Genomic DNA, 17,783 nt, shown 5'->3' with positions numbered 1-17,783 from the left:
AAAGTATCATGTATTAAAACTCATAATTATTCTTAAACCTTACACAACTCCCGCTGTAATTCCTCTATTAGAAAAAAAAAATTATGTAAAGTGTTCCAGTATATACGAAGCTAATAAATAAATATTTTAAATAATTTGTAAACAATGATATCTTTCAACTCTTCTAATAACGTGTACTCGCACATCAAAAACTAAATGTCCTAATTATATGATGTTCTGGTTACTTTATGGGTTGCTCCTATTCCAATACGCCCAAATGAGAGCTGGACTGAGAGGAAACAGCCTTTCTAAACAAATTAAAATACAAATGGAGATCACAACCATCAGATTCCTATTATAGTAGAAGACATTACTATTTCTGACGTAACTCAAAAATAAATAGATAAACCTGATGGTGTTAGTTCGCTTCAAAGAAACAGAGAAAACCATCCCGCACGTGATATACAATACATTATAAATTTTCCGAGTAACAGACTGGTTAAACTTGAACAAAAAGGTTGGGAGATTAAAAGCACCTAGCGAGACAGCTTACGTAAATTAAGAGAGTGATGAAATACTCCTGTAATTACAAGCTTCTATCTTTTAAACATGGAACGTATCCGCCCATTGTCGGCTCATTCGAGCCCTGCCCTTCTTGTCGTTCAACCGGTGATCCGCGTTCGTACGCGCCCGTGTGACGTCATTAATGATGCAAGCGATGCCATACACCTCCATGCCACGCACTTGAAGGGCCAGCTAGTAAGGTTGGTGGTGTTCTGCACGAGTGGCAACCCGCACACACTGCTTGCACTGGTAAAGGTAAGCATATTTCCTGTTCAGAACATCTGTACCTATCGAAGCAAAAAGTATGCTAGGATTTAAATCATACAAAGCTAATGGGCAAATAGTGAACTCGTAGTTGGACTTAGCAACAAGTAATGCTTCCCTTGCTTGTATCATTACCTAAGATGTTGTTTGTCGTAGCGACCTTGAGATAAAATAGGTTAGAGTAGGAAGGTGGAACAGTTTACAGGTATAACACAAAAATTGAGTCTGTAGTTAACTGTTCGCCCAGCAGTTGATGTATCAGATTAGCAGCGTCATTTTATTAAAACTATTTATCAACGACTTGTTTGTTGTTAAGATCTTTTCTAAATAATGGGCCTTTGCTGTGCCCACCGTGGGTATCGAAACCTGATTTATAGCGTTTTACGCCCTCACAATTATCGACGAATATAATATTGGAGTTTTATGATATCATTAAGCTATGTAGACTCGTTGTAAGATGTAATTGTAATTACTGTGGTAAAATTTGTAAGCGATGATTACTTCTAAAGATATTCTTAAAATATGACGTTTAACGTTTGTTCTCCAACTTCTGATTTTTGACTATCTATCATTGTTGTAACTTGTAAAGTATTACCTCCAACTTGTCATTTTTGACTATCTATCATTGTTGTAACTTGTAAAGTATTACTGTAGATAAAATTTTAAGATGTTTGAAGAAACTGAATCATTGTTATGAAATATTTGACTTTTTTAATTGGGGGGATGAATATATATATATATATATAAGTTTCTCTGTGTGTTTCTACAAAATAAATTCCATCAAACTACTTATATCACATTTTTTAGTAATGAGTAAACTAACACAACTTGGTGTATGTTTTTTTTTATTCACATTTTCTTTATTAAGCTCAATTACTGCTTAAGAAAAACAAACAAATACATATTTTTTCGCAAGATAAAACCAACTACTTTATAAACTGAGTTGTTTAACAAAATGAAAATTGTGAAAATGATGGTATGGACTTTTATTTGTTCCTGTGCAAATAAAAATTCAAAATAAATGAAGTTTTTTTAATCAAAGTTTAAACGTCTCCTAGTCAGATTTGTGAGGTTCAGTGCTTGTTAAATGTTGTATGATATACGACAGATTTCGTATTTGTTTCACCTGTATTTATTCTATCTTTGCCTGAAGTGGTATTTCCTTCTCTACAAAACGGTATAAGTAGTATTGATCTGGTACCTCTAATGGTTCAGCGGTAAGTATTATAACGCTAAAAATTGGGTTTAGATACCCGCAATGGGCAGATCACAGATAGCCAGTTTTATAACTTTACGCTTAACAACAAACAAACTGTTGACTTGGCACCGTTTATGTTTTGGCATAGCGCCATCTAGAGGTCATCTGTTTGAACATAGTTGAAATAGTGAACGAGAAAAAGTCATTGCACATAGTTGAACCGCTGATCTTACATCATGTATTAAGTTATAGGCTTTGTAAGTGCAACAATTAGGTAGTCTTATATAACAGGAAGTTGGTGTATAAGCTATAAAGTCGGTGTTCATGTTGCAAGGTTGTATATTTGACGTATTTTTAAGTTTCTTTTCTGTTATGTTCAAAAAACTACTTTTGTTTTCAGAAGTTTTGGCGACCATATTTTTTTTTCGTTATCAAATCAAGTAACTACATAAAGAAGTGGCGCATCAGACTGAATCTCAAAGCTATTAACTGATTAAAAAATACGATATTTAAAATTATATTTTTATTGACTCTCTTTCTCCCATTTCATACTGCTTGTTTGAAATACTTTTTTACTAACAATTTAACTTATTTTATTACACGTGGTTAAATCACTGTGTAATATTAAAGAAAAAAAAACCAACAAAAACATACGTTTTTTGGAGGTTAGCCAATTGTAGAGACGAAATATGTTAAGCAAGTACAATTAGTTCTTAACCTGAGCAGGGTCGAGCGTGGCTTGGTGGTTAGCGTGTGGAACTGAGGTTCCGTGGTTTGCGTCTCGTTACCGCAAAGAAAAAAAAAAAAAAATCCGCGCTCCTTAGTTTGGATGCGTTACAGTGAAACCCCTCTTTTCGTTCAAACCAGACTATTCCGCAAGTTTGTTATGGGTGCTGTTCCCTAGCCGCCTTCCCTCTAATCTCTCACTTCAAAATTAAAAACGGCTAGCGTAGATAGCCCTCGTGTAGCTCTGCGCAAAATACGAGAAAAACAAACAAAAAACAATTTAACCTGAGCAGTTTATAAAGCATGGAGCAACATAATGGGGTATTACTGTTCTGTCCATCGTGGGTATCGAAACCCGACTTTTAGATTTATAAGCCCACGATTTTCCGCTGAGCCACCAGGGGCAACTGAGCAATCAGAGACATGATATAATGAATGCTGAATCATAAGTAAAACATGGATCTTTTTGGTAGCGTGTATGTTTATGCTTTTCTGTTTGTTTGTTTGTTTTGAATTTGTTTGATCCAATGCATGTTTATCGTTGTTAAGTGTCCTGTTGTTTGATGAAAGGTATGTTTTATCGTTGTTAAGTGCCATGTTGTTTGACCAAAGGCATGTTTTATCGCTTTAAGTGTCGGTTGTTTGATCGAAGGTATGTTTTATCGCTTTAAGTGTCAGTTGTTTTATCCAAGCCATGTTTTATCGTTGTTAACTGTCCTGTTGTTTAATCGAAGGCATGTTTTATCGCTTTAAGTGTTGGTTGTTTGATCGAAGGCATGTTTTATCGTTGTTCAGTGTCCTGTTGTTTTATCGTTGTTAACTGTCCTGTTGTTTAATCGAAGGCATGTTTTATCGCTTTAAGTGTCGGTTGTTTGATCGAAGCCATGTTTTATCGTTGTTAACTGTCCTGTTTTATCGCTTTAAGTGTCGGGTTGTTTGATCGAAGGCATGTTTTATCGTTGTTAATGTCCTGTTGTTTGATTCAAGGCATGTTTTGTCATTGATAAGGCACGCCTCTTTATCGTTGTTCAGTGTCCTGTTGTTTTATCCAAGCCATGTTTTATCGTTGTTAATGTCCTGTTGTTTAATTCAATGTATGTTTTATCGCTGTTAAGCGCCCTGTTGTTTGACCCAAGGCATGTTTTATCATTGTTAAATGTCCCGTTGATTGATGCAGTACTTGTTTTATCATTGTTAAGTGCCCTGTTGTTTGATCCAATGCATGTTTATCGTTGTTAAGTGTCCTGTTGTTTGGCCTAAGGCATGTTTTATCATCGTTAAGTGCACTGTTGTTTGACCCAAGGCATGTTTTATCCCTGTTGCTTTATCCAAGGCATGTTTTATCATTGTTAAGTGTCGTGTTTTTTTTTTATCGAAGGCATGTTTTATCATTGTTAACTGTCCTGTTGTTTGATCAAAAGCATGTTTTATCGCTTTAAGTGTCGTGTTATTTGATCGAAGGCATGTTTTATGGCTTTAAGTGTCGTGTTGTTTGATCGAAGGTATGTTTTATCGTTGTTCAGTTTCCTGTTGATTAATTCAAGGCATGTTTTATCACTATTAAGTATTGTATTGATTTGTAGACTTTAGATTTTAGGGCATTTTCGCTTACAATATAAAACGTTTCTTTTTCTTCTTGAAAATCAAAAATTAAAGTGCTATTTACAGTTTTAATGTAAGTTAAGCTAATAGTTAAGGGATTATCACTGAACAAAATCAATAATAGTTTTTTTGTTCATAATATTGTAAAAAGTTATGTTTTTAAAGGACCATCAAGTTGTTGAGGTAAGATTCAACTGAAGTGCCCTACTTCAAAAAAGCAAGTCACGGAAAATGCACTCACAATTAGTGAAATAGTCAATAATTCACGATACTTTAAAATGAGGTAAGATTCAACTGAACAGTCCTACTTCTAACATGTGACAACATTTTGCATTATTAACATTAAGTAATCTCATCTTTTATGCACATAATTCCATGAATACTTTTCTTAGATAAACCTTCATGATAAGAAATATTAGAAGCTTTGTTTTTGCTCTCTTCTGAATCTGTCACTTCAAAGAAACAATGTGAGGTAAGCATACATGACGACTTTGCAAAATAAAAAAAAACTGACGTATTTGGAGCAAGACGCAGAAAGCCATAAAGCAGTGGTTCCCAATTTTTTTTTTTTTCCACTGACAACACCCTAACCTACATACCTGGATTTGCGCGACACCCCTAGCGGCTTGCCGTGACACACAGTTTGGAAGCCACTGCCATAGAGTTAGAAATAAGTAAAGCTGAGATATTCCCATAGCGCATGGCAAACCATAATTCACATATGAAAGATGGTGTTCAGTGACGTCTGTCCATTCTTCTGTTGTTACGACTGACGAATAGGCTTAAATACACCACAACCTGGTACGTGAATAATACATTAGAATCATAGGGTTAGTAAGAATTATATATATATATATACGTCGAAAGCAGTATTTTATGAAAACTTTCATTTTTTAATTTTAAAAAAATCTACAAATATAGTGTCTGGACTCCAATGTGGTGAGGTTTTCTTGTAAATGACACAAGTTTAATTATTGCATATGGTATTATATGAATGCGGGAAAAATGGGCAAAGCTACATTAAAACTTTTAAATTATGTACAATTTCCCAGCTCAGCAGGAATTTCCATTTTCACCGCCATGTACACAGAACAGCATTAGGTTCCGAGTGACTGTAATAACCTCTTCCATAAATAACACTTTATTTCTTGATAGTAAAACACCCAAGAGTTAACTAAAAATTATCATTCTACAGCAGATAATTCTACATCTAAAGATGTAATAGCACACACACACAAAGAACATGTATTGGACTATTTCACTAACCCTGTAAATCTACGGACTTACAACGTTCTAATCCGGGGTTCGATTCCCCGCGGAGAACACAGCAGATAGTCCAATGTGAGTTTGCTCTAAAACAAACAAATCACTAACCCTTATTTCATTCAACTTACTTCCATATCAGGAAACATTTTCATCAAATTTATATTTGAAACTTTTAGTTGTTGACCAACCACCTGCGCAATTCAATTTAGCACATACTTGGGAAACTTGGCAAAGTGTGAAATGGTCCGTTATTGCTGGTTGTGAAACATCACGTTGGAACACCGATTTTCGTTATCACGTTGTTCTTAGCCAGTCCATTACACATTTCAAACTAGAGATGTGTGCAAATAGCGTTTGGAAATATTTTTTGTGTCTGTTAGGGTCGCCCCCCAGTGGCACAGCGGTATGTCTGCGGACTTACAACGCTAGAATCCAGGTTTCGATACCCGTGGTGGGCAGAGCACAGATAGCCCATTGTGTAGCTTTGTGCTTAACTACGAACAAACAAACTGTTAGGGTCATCCATTATGAAATTTCCCCTCTCTATATGTTAATACAATTTGTTGTTTTTCGAAGCTGCTAAAATTAGTTTGTTTTGAGACTTATTGTGTTAATTTTTAATGGTTTTACACGTTTATTTGCATACAATTAATTTATATAAATCAACTTTCTCTTTCAAATTTCGTTTCTTAGCAATCAATTTTAACTATAAGTATTTCTCTTATTATAGTAAACGATCTCTAGTTTTGTAAATTTCATTTTAAATATCGTGTAGTAAAGACAAAAAAAAAATCAACGGTATTATTACTCAATCATACAACTCAAGCATTACATATAGAGCTGATCTCTATCAAGTTTTCATCACTTTCCATGGTGTCTGAAACGATCTAAATCCTCTTAAATGGATCGAAAGGTCCAATGTTGAAGCCTCGATGCCACTGAACGCGCTCTGTACTTTCAGACGTGAGTACATTATAGAAATTGGCAGATGTACCCGTGCGCTCCATGATGAGAAGTTTATGAAAATTGTTTTCTTCCAAAATAGGCCAGTTACAATATAAAGACTGAAAGTACATAATAATAAGATTATTCATAACTACTGGGCTTGATTATTTAAAGAACATTATTTTTTATAATTCAGTTTTTTAATCAAAAAGCCCCCAGTGGCACAGCGGTATGTCTGCAGAGTTACAATGCTAGAATCCGGATTTCGATACCCGTGGTGGGCAGAGCACAGATAGCCCAATGTGTAGCTTTGTGCTTAATTACAAACAAACAAACAATTTAATCAAAAAGCAATAAGTAACATGTGATTTGAAAATATCTTGAAAGTCTGTATAAATAATGTGTGAAAAAAAATATGACTGATGGGATTTGAAAACGAAATGCCATTGTAGAATTAATGTTTTACTAGTTATTAATACAAATAGTGTTTCTGATTTTGTCCCAAATATGCCAGTAATGAATGAAAGTACATAGGCTGTATGTATATCTCATGTAATGAAAGAGGAAACTGGAGAATCCCATCAGTATCCCTGGTGGCTACCCCCCACTGACTGATCTATATTTAGCCATCATTGGGGCTATGAAACCTATGCATTTTCAAAGAAAAATAACTTCTTGGTACGTCCCGAAACATTCCTAGTTGATCAAACCATATTTGATAGGGCCAAATGCAAACAAAAGCCTAGAAGGAGTTAGGGGGACAAGAAACAAACTTCTCTAAAATTATAGTAGGATTTTAATAAATTGCGTTATTGAGTTCAAAAGGCCAGATAAAACCCTCGTGACAGCGGGTGCTATTAGCTGACTGGTTTCTTTCTGATCAGTAGTTCAAAAATAGGGACATCTATAACTGAATTATATTGGCTTAGGTGACGTAAGCATGGTGCGTCTAAGTTTAAAGCTTTAATTTATATCCAGTTAACGTTCGAAATAATTTCACAGTTTGTCCCACTTGTGAAAAGGGAGAATTTAACGTTTTAACTTTAAGAGTTTCTGGCCATTCTGTTCCTAGTTCGTTCGTCGTCGTTTTGTTTTGTAACGCGTGTTGCTAAGTTAGAGAACAAAACGTACTGTTTAACAACGTTCTCTGTTTTAAGTCTTCTAAGAAAACCACCGAAGAAAAGTGATAATATAAAAAATATTAAGTTAATGAGAGCCGATGAAAGTTTTGAAATTTGAATAAACTACTTAGTTTTTAAAAAACGAACACTTTGGTTTAGTGTAAATGAACATTTATTATAAACTTGGATAAAATATTTCAAGAAAGATCAAGCAGTAGAATATTATAAAGTACATATTACTGAACCATGTCCCCAAAAAGTTGTTTCTTCGAAAGAATCGCGCTGCTAGATAACGTCACTACCTTTCTGAACAGTTTCGGGTTTTGAATCTACTCTACAAGAAAACTGCAAATGAAATAAAGAAAGACGTTCTCTGAATTCCATTTTCTTGGTAAAAATACCTGCGTAATTCATTGTCCAGTGCTTATAATGATGGTGTTCGTTGTGTGTGCCTTTAATTATATTTTGTAACAACTTGGAATGCTTGAACGGCTTCTTATAAGACCTTAGTTTTTGTATATACTGTTTTCTAGAACAGCGAAATACCATTCTGTTGAGCTGTACTCTCCTTCCTCGTACGCTCTTCGATCACCAAGAAATGTCTTTGACCTTTGTTTCTAAATAGGATGTGGCTTAACCCTGTGGAAGATCTCTGAATTTTGGGGCTGGCTAGTCAGGTTCGAATTCATGTGGCACTCCAAAATATTCCCCGCACTTTAAGCTGTGGATACGTTATAAGGGTGACAGGCAATTCCTTAGCAAGGTTTCTTTCCCTCTGGTCAGTAGTTCAAAATTAGGGAAGGCGGCAGATAGTTTTAGTAACTTTATCATAAAAACAAATATAAATGTTTATAAACTTGTTTTATTTCGACAAAATATCAGCAAATCCATTTGATTCAAGCCTAGACCTCGGCAAATCTTAAAACCTGATATTATGACTCAAAACCATTCTTTGTTTACAAGATGCTAAGAAAAATCAATTTTAAAGTCTGTAGACCCTCTTCATCTTTCGTAAGTTATTTTGCAAACGGATCGTTAATCATTTTGACTGAATACTCATTTATGCCATCATTGCTGACATTTGTGAGTCAGTGAATTATGAATTTCGAGCATGCAGTTGAAGTTATCAAGATGTGTGAGAATCAGTCCTGGCTCCAGCTTTTCTTAACTTCTTAATAAGACATAAAATGGCGCCAAATCTAAAATAAATCTAAAATCAGTTTAATGGACGACGCTGGGTTGAAGAGGGAGACAACGAAATTTCAGGGGGTTTTTGTTCCTCACTTGTACCAGCCCTGCTGAGAATCTAAGAAATGTCGTTATAGTCTGTAAAATTTATTCTTTAGTAAATAATATTGGATATAAAACCGGTTGTAATTCAACTTGTCGTCAAGACGGGCATTAAATTCATATCTCTAAGTTCAAAAAACCCTGTAGCCTATTCAGGTTCATTAAACTGTAACTTAAGCGAGTTCATCCAAGTCAGCAATTTTCATGTTTTGGTCCAAGAACAATAGATCACGTTCATCATTTGGTCCAAGTACAATGGATCACGTTCAGACCTTACTGGTTTTCTCAGACACAACGTGAGCAGTCTTTCGTTTTTAGTATAGCCACGAAACAATTGTTTGAAAAGCACATATATTCAAGAAGTTGAGTTACCCCTTCACCATTATAATGTTCTTTCGTCTTATGGTGAATTATGGCCGAGCGCGGCCAAGTTGTTAACGTGCCAGACTGTGGATCTGTCAAATTATCGTAAAGGAAAAAAACTGCACCCCACAAATTGCGGTCTTGGGGACATCATAAGAATGACGGCCAAATCCCATTATTCGGTCTGACGAGAGTAACGCAAGAATTGGCGGAGGGTATTGTTGTTGTTGTCTAGCTGCCTTCTCTTTAATTTCTCCCTTTGAAAACTTTAGACAACTAATGTAAATAGTTCGTTTGTAGCTATGCACGACATTCAAAAAACAGTCAAATTGGTGGATCGTACTACTCACTTATGACTTCTCTGTCATCTCAAGCTAGATTTCAGGTGCACAATATTTTGGATATTATGAAATATTTGAAGTACTTGCCAATTATACATAACTAGTACATTTCTATGATGTTTTGATAAGGTATAAAGACAAAAGTAATAGAACATAGGATAGATGAGTAACTTTTCTGCATAAAATATATTTATTTCTATCGCTTATAAATGCATTTATTTATTCTTTTCGTTTTATTTTGTTCTTTGTCTAACAGACTCTAGATTTCTTTCTTCTGTTTTAGTCATTGAAAATATAGTTTCCATTAAGACGTATTGGTCGGAAAAAAGAAGAATAAAATCTTCTTAGAGACAAGTTGATTTCTATGCTATACACCCCCCCCCCTCAGCGGTAGGTCTGCGGACTTACAACGCTAGAAACCGGGTTTCGATACCCGTGGTGGGCAGAGCACACATAGCCCACTGTGTAGCTTTGTGCTTAATTACAAACAAACAAACAATTTCATCAAAAAGCAATAAGTAACATGTGATTTGAAAATATCTTGAAAGTCTGTATAAATAATGTGTGAAAAAATATGACTGATGGGATTTGAAAACGAAATGCCATTGTAGAATTAATGTTTTACTAGTTATTAATACACACAGCCCATTGTGTAGCTTTGTGCTTAATTACAAACAAACAAACAATTCTATGGTATAAAATAATTTGATTATTTCATTTCTGTTTTTTTTCTTCATAAACAAAGGAATCCTTACTGTTGAACTTGGTAAAGCCACGTACAATTTGCTCAGTGTGATTTGAAATGGTGCAACTAATGAGAGCAAAAACAATGGCACAACTAATATTCTTTTTTCTGTTTGTCGCCTCTGTTTTCTTCTCCTCGTTATTTCTAATAACGAACTTGTCTAATGTCAGCTAGTTAAAATACAGCCTTTCAACCACGTGCAGATGCGACTCTATAGTGACTAGATCGGTTTCAAAAGATTCACTGTCGAAGTAAGTGAAACGCCTTGGGTTTGGTTGGCTACAGGATACAGCCATTATCTAAGTTCACCTTGAAAAATATGTTACTGTAACATACGTCCCAAGGTCTCATTACGTATAATTAAAGAGCCAAGACCAGGAAGCTGACCTAGAAGTTTTGCCTTGACCTTCAAAGAAAAAAGAAGGTACAATAGACCTTTAGAAAGTCATGTATGGTAGTTTTCTTTTAACATTTGCGTGACTATCATCATTCGACAACGAATACGAAAGAAGTGCTCTTACTAAGTTTTAAGTTCTACCAATTGATCTTCATTTTTTCTTCTCTTTTCGAAACAGTGAAAACGGTACCTTTATAATGGTTGAAAACTTAGCGTAATACGTTATAGTATTTGTTGCAGTTGTTTCAAGTAAATTGTAGTGATCTCTTGGGCGCTTCATTCGGAATATGCGGGCCGCGAGGTCGAATCCCGTCACCGAACACACTCGACCTTTCAGCCATGAGGGCGTTAGAATGTAACAATCTATCCCATTTTCTTTGGAAAATGGTAGCCCAAGAGATTAGCAGTGGATGGTATTGACTAGCTGCCTTCCATTTAGTCTATCACTTCCAACTTAGGAACGGCTAGCGCAGTAGCTTGAGCAGTTTTGCTCGAAAACAAATCACGTTAGAACACCCGCTCGAGGTACCTAGGCACGCGTGCCACGTCTTTTCCTGTTAACTTGTGAGTGAGAGTAAGAACACAGTGCTAAACATGGCGCCCCGTAATACCCGGAGGGGGGGGGGGGCAGAAACACAACATCCTAGACCCCACCATGTCTGGGAGACCTTCCGGGCGTGTTTTAGCTACTTTGGTAGGGGGTTACGCCATATATATCAAGGACACTCCTAGGTCACTCCGAGTCCGCCTGCTAAGTTTGTTCTTGCTAGCTCCAAAACTGTGAGAGGAGTTCACAACAAAGAAACAGAGAAACAAGTACACACAAAAAGTGAGTTTAAACTATAATTAAATAGAAGAATCATTGAGCATATATGTTATGTTACATCGCTTCGTACCTAAGTTTAAAATATGTTTGAGCTATTGTTCAAAATAATTGTATATGATAAGTCATATTCCAATACCGAAATTAAAAAAAAACGTATTGAGCATAATAGACCATTGGGTTTATATGTGGGTTAGACATTTAAATATCATAATTAACGGAAACTTATGGTCATCAAGTGGCACCATTAAGGTCTGAAGCCCATTACTTCACAGGAGAATGTATTAATTAACTTTAAGATACAATTAGTCGATTGTTATATATAAGTAGTTAACAATCTCACCACTAGGTAAGTAACCTTTATGTAGTGCCATAGATGTTTCGACAAGCTTCTTACATCATATCTTTGAAGACAAACTACGTTAGTTCGAAACACGCCAGGCTAAGAATTAAGTCTCAAGACTTAACACGAATAAGAGATCCTTTTCTGCACAAAAAAAAACGATTGTCAGAAAACCTTGGGAAACTTCTACACCACTTAAAATAGATTCACCTACATTAGAGATTGACTTTCTTTGTAACGTGACATCCTAAATATTTATTATGAAACTTATGTTAATGCCTATTGTTCTGGTTTGGTGGTTGTTGTTTTTTTTTCAAGAATGGATTAGCGGAATCACACCATGCCACGTAAGAAAGATGCCCCCTTAGGTTTTGGTACAAAAACAAATTTCTCAATTCTCAGAAATTCGGGGGTCCGCTGTCTACCCAACCTTGCTTTTCAGCGAACGTGAGATTCAAAGAAAGCCATGTAAACACGCGTAATATTTCCTTTGAACTACCATTTAACGTCGTCCACCTTACACTGGAACAACTCCAACTTCTTCAGTTGCCATGCCAACCACCCAGAGCTTAATAGAAAAGCTATAACGCTTTGTTAATATTCACAGAATACTATTAAGATGTAAAGTAAAATTATGTCCCCTGGTGAATCAGCTGTAATAGGTTAATAATACGAGAGTACGCAACTGATGAAACAGTGGATTCTAATATTTATAAGCAAGAACGTGAGAAACATATATTTAATTATCTATACTCATTACTAGGTTGATTTTTACTTTCGACCTAGGTAGCTAACTTGCGCTGATCAGAAGTTAATATTAAATACCTATGAGAACACAAGTTGGTTAATACTATACTTATCAAAGCTAACAGACATATGGAGATAATGCTTACCAGAGAGAAGAGGCTAAGTTAATACTATTTACCAACAAGAACAGATGGAAGTGAAAGAGAACATTCACAGGAGTATTTCTAAATGAATAACAGAGTGCTCGTGAACATGTATAAAATTCCTCGTGTTTTTTTATGTCGATGACATTCGTGATTTCTTTTTTTTTTTAGATTCTAAAGTTTTGCAGATAAAGAATGAACAGAGATGAGGATTTTTATTCAAACTTTAAAGTTTTTCAAAGAAAGCATAAGAATAGTTATTATCAATAACGTTTAGTTTAAAGCAAGCTACATACTTAGATCAGAACTAAAAAGTAACAGAGTAATTAATGTAGCTAATACGACATACCAGTTTATCTAGAAGTATGCATTGTCATAAAACAGAACCTTATACATAGGATTAAAATGCATTGGTTCATCAGATGGTTACTCTCAATGTTAAAGATCTTTATGGCTGGAAGGCTAACTAATTTTTTCTATTTAAGCGGAGTTGAGTTAAACAAGGAGATGGACACCCAGAAGTTTAAAATGGAAATTTTTATAAACATTCTCATGGAACGGAATAGGGATAAATATGTATTAAAAATTAAAAGTATATTAGTTATTCATTAGTCTATATTCCATATATAGTTATATGTACATGGATGGTTTCTACACTTCTTTATTTAAATAATAGTCAATCAGACTTCTATTAATTTATTTTAACAAATATTACTAGTAATTTTAATCAGATTATATTATTATACTGTATCATTTCCCCGAAAGGGGGGCCGGAGGCCGCCTGGAGGAGTCATCTGTTTTAACCACTCGCACCAATGTACAGTTATGTGCCATCTGTCAGTCAGTCAGTAGACACTAAAATTACGTCACATAAAGGACGATTAACGTTGCAGTTTATACTGTCGTGACGTCAGTAAAACGTGCGTATGCCATGAATCACGAGAAGAATTTTGCACTCTGTAGGCTACAATACAGCATGACATATGAACTTCAAAAGCAAAAAAATACAAATATTTGTTGCTTTCAATTTTGGTTTTATTTACTCTTGAAGCAGAACATTTTTGGACATCCCGCAGAAGTACATCTAGTATTATTGTTATTTTAAACTGTTCTGTAGTTAAGGGTGTGGAGGATGCGTTAGCAACCCCCTAGCCTGACATGATTCCTATCTTAAATACGAGGGTTTCGACTTTATACAATGGTCAGCACTCTCACGAAAGAAACTGTTCCAACGTCAATGCTCGTGGTGCTGCAGTGGTTTTTGGTTCAATGTTGTATCGTAAGAAACCTAACTGGAAAAGTTAGGTTATAAGATTCTCTGATGAAGTCGCAAGAACTAAGAAACGTTGGAAGTGAAATAAAAGCAAAATAAATAACTTTTCTAGAGTTAATATCGTTTTTGTTCTTATTTCATTATATGTCTGAATCTTCAATATGCGCTTAAAACTAAAATTTTTTCTCTAACTTTTCGATTAAGCTTCGCAGTTTATAACTGTCTAACATATTGAATCTGCTACATATAGATTTGTTTTTTAATAGATGTGAAGGATGAAATGTGTTTTTATTCCAAAGAAAAAATTTGTCTACACTTTACGAAATATATCTACAACAAATTCATAACCTAGTGACTCAGAGGTAAACTTCGGAAATTATAACTTCAAAAATCGGGGGTTCGATATCTGCGGTAAGCACAGCGCAGATAGTCCATTGTGCAGCTTTGTGCTTAAACAAAAATAAGCTATCGTTACATGAATTAAAAACAGGTTTTCGTCGGTTCTCTCTTGAGCAATCATGCAAGAATAATAACTGGTTCAACAATTAAATATAAACTAACAACATGGTCTCGTAAGAACAACACTAACCATTAAAAGCTTTAGAGATATATAATAATAACGTTTTGTGAATTATAATTAGTACGTTCCAAATATATAAAAACAGCTCCTCCTAAATGGCCGACATTATAGATATTAGTTTTTACTTGAAAAGCTGTGAAAACATGACAAATGATTTTTTTATAGCAATGAGTCTCTGTGTGAAAGGAGTGAATTACTTGTTATTCTGTGAAAAATATCACATGACTTACGAAACAATCATGCACAGTCTGTACATTGGTATTACGTATTTATTTCAATCGATATTCAGCGTGACCAACCCTAAGCACATAAATTGAGTTTTCATCACTTACAGGAATACTGAAACAAAGCACAAATATACAGTCAAAGTGTTCTTAGATGGAAACTTAATTATCTTCAACATTATTACTTTTTATATGTCAAGCACTTTTTTATACATGCAAATTACAACATTAACTTACTGAAATGTGATTATTAAAGCCTGTCTCTTCCTAACTTCCAGTATGTCCAATAAACTTACATAACTATGTATGCTATACCAAAATATTGAGGACAACGCATCTAGAAAAAGAAAGCATCGTGTTTTGTCGTTGAAACTACATTTTAATAGGGAATGATTATACCTTTGGTGTTAATCACAGCAAGAACTGTTGCTAATACTTGACACCAACAGCTGATAAATATCAGACGGAATGGACCGCCCTTCCTTTTGCAAAAGCGTCTCTAAGTGAAGTGAGCTTTTGGAGTCTGTCCCTCAATTGACATCTTATAACGTCTCAGAGCGGTTCAGTTTCATTTAGGTCAGATTGCTGACCAATCTGATATTAGATGTGACTTGTCTCAAACTCTGCTGGACATAATGTGTGACACGGCATGATGCATTATTATGCTGAAGGAGACAATGATTCATTTCCTTACAATTATAAAACAGGCAGTGGAACATTGTGTAGAATGTAAAAACACGGTAAGTCAATACTGGCAAATTTAACTGTATTACTAGTTGACCACGTCCATCCCAGCTAGAACAGGACCATACTATAATACTATCCTCATCATTCTTATCATTTGGGATAACTTAGATATATGAAATACATTCCCTAGTCTGCTGTCAAACCCGTCTCCGTGAATAACTTACAAGATCCATTACTCATCATGATGTTGTATTATCATTGTTCTGCACGCCGGTTTCGACACTCAAAACAATATGAGAGTCGAATCATTGCATTCGTATTTGTTATTAGCTTTTGTGGGCTGAGCCTCGTTCGTAAAAATGCATAAATATGGGGCTACTTTTCACACGACGAACGTGATAACATTTAGTACTGAACTCTTATTAAAGTTCTAGGATATATATGTGCGATTTGGTTTCACAAGTTCCAAAGACATCCCATAGTAATACGCCCGTTGATTTCTGACTTCAGTTTATACTTTTCTTCATTCGGAGGCTCTGTTTATCATTGGTCCTAGCCAGGATCTTAAACAAATTAAAATGGACGGGAACGTCTCATTCACCTAGAGCATGTATAAGTATATTGGTCTTAACTGGCGATTTTATTTGTTCGAGATCATTGGCTAGTGGCTAGGTTGCTGGTACATAAACTGAGGTCAAAAATCAAGTTCACAGTTTCGCTATTACTCTAACATTAAAGTTATAGCAATGTAGTAGTTATTGAATAACACGTGCAGCATATTACTAACAGCGGATTTAGGTATGAACGGGTGTCCTAAAATCTAAAAATCCCTTAGACAATTATAACACCAATCATGCATCTAATAACTGTACTTTTTATAGACCCTTGATCTTCTTGTCTGTGGCAGCTGCTGGCCATTATAGGTTCCACAAAGCAGTGTACAATGAGATTCGGCTAAACATTAGGTGAAAACGGACTTTTTATTATCTTGTATGTGGTTTCCCATTCCATTTGATAATAGAATGTAAACTAAAAACGCAGTGAAGAACCGTTTCTTAACTTGAGAAATGAAATCCCCACCTGTGTTCACACAAAATTTTACAGTTTCGTTTACAAATTTGTCACAGATATAGGGAAGTGAGTTTCGCTTAACTTGATTATACTGTGGTTCTCCTACTTTCATATAACTATTTTTAGTCTTTCTTCAAGAGAACGAAATAAAGCAAACTCCACACCTGCCCTTTCATTTCCTGGATTTCTGACGTCTTTCTCTTATTTCGGAGGAAAGTTCAACCAATAAAGCGTATTTTAACGAAGACAGCTGCTGTGTGTGTGTTTCAACTTGAATAACATTTCCTGTACATTTCTCACTAATATAGTTGCATGTTTTCTGACACTGAAATGAGCAAAGATTTGTTTGTGCATGTGCCTTTATAACAGATTTTGTCATCCTAATGTGTCACCCATAATTATTTAAAGGGAGAACAACCGAAAGAAAGTGGTCTATTACAAGTTAAACGTGGTTGAAACAGACGAATCTCTCAACGTTACGCTACTCTACCGACAGGTGATATTGTAGGCACGTTAATCACAGGTTTTGGTTTCCTTGTGAATTGATTTTTAACATAAAGAATTTCTAGGCAGTTTATTCTACATGACTGGCTTCACTAACTTGTAAGTTACTTTTTCATTCTGATCTGCAGGGTTAAGTTATTTTTGTCAGGAGTTTATTCATAAGAAAAACAGGTGACGTTATAGAAACTCTCATTATTATGTTATAATGTTAAATGGTGATGATGTATTTCCGGTGGACTGTTAGCTGATGCATATTTTAAACTAAATTAATATAGGTACCAAAAAATCTTGTTTTTAACAGAGATATATGTCGTCATAGGAAACATTAAGTATTCAGCTAATTTACGTAGTAAACTATTTTACGTAGGTATTTTCGCAAGAAACTTTAGTGGCTCACCCTGGCTGAATTGGATAAAGTTTGTTTGTCTGTCTCTCAACATAATTACGCCCATAACTGTGATCGTTATTGTAGGTGTGTGCCTTTTAGTTAAGAAATTTCTGTTTCTGGTTTTCTATTTCTACGTCCTAACTGTACACACACACACACACACACACACACAAATACATATATATATATATATATATAC

The 17,783-nt window shown here is 35.1% G+C and overlaps 1 protein-coding gene across 1 annotated transcript in view; it reads left to right on the top strand.

The window, feature by feature from the left end:
* The first annotated feature begins 717 nt into the window (after window positions 1–717).
* LOC106478546 overlaps window positions 718–17,783 on the top strand; it is a 24,786-nt gene continuing 7,720 nt past the window's right edge. The window contains exon 1 of the mRNA XM_013939096.2: window positions 718–798. The gene's annotated coding sequence lies outside the window, so the exon portion shown is untranslated. The remainder of the gene's footprint in view (window positions 799–17,783) is intronic.

Source organism: Limulus polyphemus, unplaced genomic scaffold (genome assembly GCF_000517525.1).
Source record: "Limulus polyphemus unplaced genomic scaffold, Limulus_polyphemus-2.1.2 Scaffold223, whole genome shotgun sequence".
NCBI lineage: Eukaryota > Metazoa > Arthropoda > Merostomata > Xiphosura > Limulidae > Limulus > Limulus polyphemus.
Note: the sequence above shows the minus strand (reverse complement) of the source record. Positions and strands in the feature narration are given on the sequence as shown.